The following is a 6,048-nucleotide window of genomic DNA, read 5'->3' on the forward strand; positions in this document are numbered from 1 at the left end:
CAAGAGAATCTCCAAGCAAAAAATGGTCAACAGCAACATTCAAACGGTTTCGTACTGCTCAATTGCTACATTAAAACGTTATGTTTCTTTTTCAGAACTGGAAAAACATAAGCGTGACAGCATTCGAACCTGTAATCTTCAGATCCGAAGTCCGACGCCTTATCCATTAGGCCACACGGTCACTGACGACCAACATTTACATGTATACGACTCATCTCGAAACGCTCACACCCCTGAGGATTTGTGTTTTCGTTCTACACAGCCGCTGCCCCTTGCTCTTTCCCACCCATTCGTTACATTCAACCTCTGACGAGACCGACCAAATATAGACTGAGAAACAAGACCACACTCTTTGTGCATTCGGAATCGAAGGCAGGGCGTCCCTCGCCGCATTTGCTACGATGGCCATTTGCTACTTCTGCAGAAGCGGCGGCGGCGACGACGACGACGACGAAGATCGCGAGAGGCTCTGAGATATGTGAGAAATACATCTATAAAATGTAATTCAGACTGCCTCGTCCCACCTTATGCTGTACCGCTTTGGCAAATGCTTTATCTGCGCCATTCGCCTTAATCACATCTGAGAGTAAATCTTAAAAAAACGCCTGTCGCTAATTGTTCGTCATCACAGCTACTGTTTGCTATACGGCCACGACGCGCAACTGATTTCCAAAATTCGTCTTTCTCCTGTGAGGATGGAACTTACGACCCCTGGTTTATTAGACCAGCGCTCTACCACTGAGCTATAGAGGCGCGGCCTAGCGGTACTCTTGGGTACTTCGTCCTTACGGTCGTCTGCATCATCAGACTTTAGCTGACAACAATTCATATTATCGGCTAATATTTGCAGCTATGGCGACAAATTACTGCTTGCCTACACATCTGACACATAACCGATGTGCTCTCCAAACAACAACACTTGCATTTCAGAACATGTCTTTCACACATGTCTACAAAATCACCTTCACCTTCAAATACAGTTTCCTTGCGACTGACAGAGACGTAGGCAAAGTTTAAAGTTGCTATTTCCATTAAATCCCGTTAATCAGAAAAACGGTAATTTACACCTGCAGCGGAACAAAATTCCGTTTCGCCCAGCGTCTGGCTCGAGCCCACGACCCTGGGATTAAGTGTCTGACGCTCTACCGACTGAGATAGTCAGCTACCTCGGTGAATACTTGCCGGGTAGCACGTCACACAGTACTCGTTTGGGTTGGGTGGTCCCATACAGAATCTCTCCATGCTGCCTAATGTTTTCCTAACGTCACACTCGTCACGTACTTCACTTTTATGTCATAATCATTTCTGAGAGGCAAAGAAATTGCATGACAACAAGCAGAGCTAGTGGCGTCAAAATTAACACACATACTTTATGTGACTCAAAAGCCGAACGAGTTACTTTCCGACGTTGTTTTAGATGTGCAAGTGCCAGTCAAAACTCGCGGTGTCGGCACTCTGCCGACCATTTCGCTAGTTAACACCGGTCTTGCTGTGTGTGTTTCAAGCTCAAGAGCATCTCCAAGCAAAAAATGGTCAACAGCAACATTCAGACGGTTTCGTACTGCTCAATTGCTACATTAAAACGGTATGTTTCTTTTTCAGAACTGGAAAAACGCAAGCGTGACAGCATTTGAACCTGTAATCTTCAGATACGAAGTCCGACGCCTTATCCATTAGGAGACACGGTCACTGACGACCAACATTTACATGTATACGACTCATCTCGAAACGCTCACACCCCTGAGGATTTGTGTTTTCGTTCTACACAGCCGCTGCCCCTTGCTCTTTCCCACCCATTCGTTACATTCAACCTCTGACGAGACCGACCAAATATAGACTGAGAAACAAGACCACACACTTTGTGCATTCGGAATCGAAGGCAGGGCGTCCCTCGCCGCATTTGCTACGATGGCCATTTGCTACTTCTGCAGAAGCGGCGGCGGCGACGACGACGACGACGACGACGACGACGACGACGAAGATCGCGAGAGGCTCTGAGATATGTGAGAAATACATCTATAAAATGTAATTCAGACTGCCTCGTCCCACCTTATGCTGTACCGCTTTGGCAAATGCTTTATCTGCGCCATTCGCCTTAATCACATCTGAGAGTAAATCTTAAAAAAACGCCTGTCGCTAATTGTTCGTCATCACAGGTACTGTTTGCTATACGGCCACGACGCGCAACTGATTTCCAAAATTCATCTTTCTCCTGTGAGGATGGAACTTACAACCCCTGGTTTATTAGACCAGTGCTCTACCACTGAGCTAAAGAGGCGCGGGCTAGCGGTACTCTTGGGTACTTCGTCTTTACGGTCTTCTGCATCATCAGACTTTAGCTGACAACACTTCATATTACCGGCTAATATTTGCAGCTATGGCGACAAATTACTGCTTGGCTACACATCTGACACATAACCGATGTGCTCTCCAAACAACAACACTTGCATTTCAGAACATGTCTTTCACACATGTCTACAAAATCACCTTCACCTTCAAATACAGTTTCCTTGCGACTGACAGAGACGTAGGCAAAGTTTAAAGTTGCTATTTCCATTAAATCTCGTTAATCAGAAAAACGATAATTTACACCTGCAGCGGAACAAAATTCCGTTCCGCCCAGCCTCTGGCTCGAACCCACGACCCTGGGATTAAGAGTCTGACGCTCTACCGACTGAGCTAGCAGGCTACCTCGGTGGATACCTGCCGGGTAGCACGTCACACAGTACTCGTTTGGGTTGGGTGGTCCCATACAGAATCTCTCCATGATGCCTAATGTTTTCCTAAAGTCACACTCGTCACGTACTTCACTTTTATGTCATAATCATTTCTGAGAGGTAAAGAAATTGCATGACAACATGCAGAGCTAGTGGCGTCAAAATTAACACACATACTTTATGTGACTCAAAAGCCGAACGAGTTACTTTCCGACGTTGTTTTAGATGTGCAAGTGATAGTCAAAACTCGCTGTGTCGGCACTCTGCCGACCATTTCGCTAGTTAACACCGGTCTTGTTGTGTGTGTTTCAAGCTCAAGAGAATCTCCAAGCAAAAAATGGTCAACAGCAACATTCAAACGGTTTCGTACTGCTCAATTGCTACATTAAAACGTTATGTTTCTTTTTCAGAACTGGAAAAACATAAGCGTGACAGCATTCGAACCTGTAATCTTCAGATCCGAAGTCCGACGCCTTATCCATTAGGCCACACGGTCACTGACGACCAACATTTACATGTATACGACTCATCTCGAAACGCTCACACCCCTGAGGATTTGTGTTTTCGTTCTACACAGCCGCTGCCCCTTGCTCTTTCCCACCCATTCGTTACATTCAACCTCTGACGAGACCGACCAAATATAGACTGAGAAACAAGACCACACTCTTTGTGCATTCGGAATCGAAGGCAGGGCGTCCCTCGCCGCATTTGCTACGATGGCCATTTGCTACTTCTGCAGAAGCGGCGGCGGCGACGACGACGACGACGACGACGAATATCGCGAGAGGCTCTGAGATATGTGAGAAATACATCTATAAAATGTAATTCAGACTGCCTCGTCCCACCTTATGCTGTACCGCTTTGGCAAATGCTTTATCTGCGCCATTCGCCTTAATCACATCTGAGAGTAAATCTTAAAAAAACGCCTGTCGCTAATTGTTCGTCATCACAGGTACTGTTTGCTATACGGCCACGACGCGCAACTGATTTCCAAAATTCATCTTTCTCCTGTGAGGATGGAACTTACGACCCCTGGTTTATTAGACCAGCGCTCTACCACTGAGCTAAAGAGGCGCGGCCTAGCGGTACTCTTGGGTACTTCGTCCTTACGGTCGTCTGCATCATCAGACTTTAGCTGACAACAATTCATATTATCGGCTAATATTTGCAGCTATGGCGACAAATTACTGCTTGCCTACACATCTGACACGTAACCGATGTGCTCTCCAAACAACAACACTTGCATTTCAGAACATGTCTTTTACACATGTCTACAAAATCACCTTCACCTTCAAATACAGTTTCCTTGCGACTGACAGAGACGTAGGCAAAGTTTAAAGTTGCTATTTCCATTAAATCTCGTTAATCAGAAAAACGATAATTTACACCTGCAGCGGAACAAAATTCCGTTCCGCCCAGCCTCTGGCTCGAACCCACGACCCTGGGATTAAGAGTCTGACGCTCTACCGACTGAGCTAGCAGGCTACCTCGGTGGATACCTGCCGGGTAGCACGTCACACAGTACTCGTTTGGGTTGGGTGGTCCCATACAGAATCTCTCCATGATGCCTAATGTTTTCCTAAAGTCACACTCGTCACGTACTTCACTTTTATGTCATAATCATTTCTGAGAGGTAAAGAAATTGCATGACAACATGCAGAGCTAGTGGCGTCAAAATTAACACACATACTTTATGTGACTCAAAAGCCGAACGAGTTACTTTCCGACGTTGTTTTAGATGTGCAAGTGATAGTCAAAACTCGCTGTGTCGGCACTCTGCCGACCATTTCGCTAGTTAACACCGGTCTTGCTGTGTGTGTTTCAAGCTCAAGAGAATCTCCAAGCAAAAAATGGTCAACAGCAACATTCAAACGGTTTCGTACTGCTCAATTGCTACATTAAAACGTTATGTTTCTTTTTCAGAACTGGAAAAACATAAGCGTGACAGCATTCGAACCTGTAATCTTCAGATCCGAAGTCCGACGCCTTATCCATTAGGCCACACGGTCACTGACGACCAACATTTACATGTATACGACTCATCTCGAAACGCTCACACCCCTGAGGATTTGTGTTTTCGTTCTACACAGCCGCTGCCCCTTGCTCTTTCCCACCCATTCGTTACATTCAACCTCTGACGAGACCGACCAAATACAGACTGAGAAACAAGACCACACACTTTGTGCATTCGGAATCGAAGGCAGGGCGTCCCTCGCCGCATTTGCTACGATGGCCATTTGCTACTTCTGCAGAAGCGGCGGCGGCGACGACGACGACGACGACGACGAAGATCGCGAGAGGCTCTGAGATATGTGAGAAATACATCTATAAAATGTAATTCAGACTGCCTCGTCCCACCTTATGCTGTACCGCTTTGGCAAATGCTTTATCTGCGCCATTCGCCTTAATCACATCTGAGAGTAAATCTTAAAAAAACGCCTGTCGTTAATTGTTCGTCATCACAGGTACTGTTTGCTATACGGCCACGACGCGCAACTGATTTCCAAAATTCATCTTTCTCCTGTGAGGATGGAACTTAAAACCCCTTGTTTATTAGACCAGTGCTCTACCACTGAGCTAAAGAGGCGCGGCCTAGCGGTACTCTTGAGTACTTCGTCCTTACGGTCGTCTGCATCATCAGACTTTAGCTGACAACACTTCATATTACCGGCTAATATTTGCAGCTATGGCGACAAATTACTGCTTGGCTACACATCTGACACGTAACCGATGTGCTCTCCAAACCACAACACTTGCATTTCAGAACATGTCTTTCACACATGTCTACAAAATCACCTTCACCTTCAAATACAGTTTCCTTGCGACTGACAGAGACGTAGGCAAAGTTTAAAGTTGCTATTTCCATTAAATCTCGTTAATCAGAAAAACGGTAATTTACACCTGCAGCGGAACAAAATTCCGTTCCGCCCAGCGTCTGGCTCGAACCAACGACCCTGGGATTAAGAGTCTGACGCTCTAACGACTGACATAGCCGGCTACCTCGGTGAATACTTGCCGGGTAGCACGTCACACAGTACTCGTTTGGGTTGGGTGGTCCCATACAGAATCTCTCCATGCTGCCTAATGTTTTCCTAACGTCACACTCGTCACGTACTTCACTTTTATGTCATAATCATTTCTGAGAGGCAAAGAAATTGCATGACAACAAGCAGAGCTAGTGGCGTCAAAATTTACACACATACTTTATGTGACTCAAAAGCCGAACGAGTTACTTTCCGACGTTGTTTTAGATGTGCAAGTGCCAGTCAAAACTCGCGGTGTCGGCACTCAGCCGACCATTTCGCTAGTTAACACCGGTCTTGCTGTGTGT

General features: G+C 46.0%; 1 non-coding gene across 1 annotated transcript; it reads right to left on the minus strand.

The window, feature by feature from the left end:
- Positions 1-3,719: 3,719 nt before the first annotated feature.
- On the minus strand, positions 3,720-3,791 carry Trnai-aau (transfer RNA isoleucine (anticodon AAU)). Its single transcript has one exon. It is a non-coding gene; the product is annotated as a tRNA-Ile (tRNA).
- Positions 3,792-6,048: the final 2,257 nt, after the last annotated feature.

This window comes from Schistocerca gregaria, unplaced genomic scaffold (assembly GCF_023897955.1).
Source record: "Schistocerca gregaria isolate iqSchGreg1 unplaced genomic scaffold, iqSchGreg1.2 ptg000077l, whole genome shotgun sequence".
Taxonomy (NCBI): domain Eukaryota; kingdom Metazoa; phylum Arthropoda; class Insecta; order Orthoptera; family Acrididae; genus Schistocerca; species Schistocerca gregaria.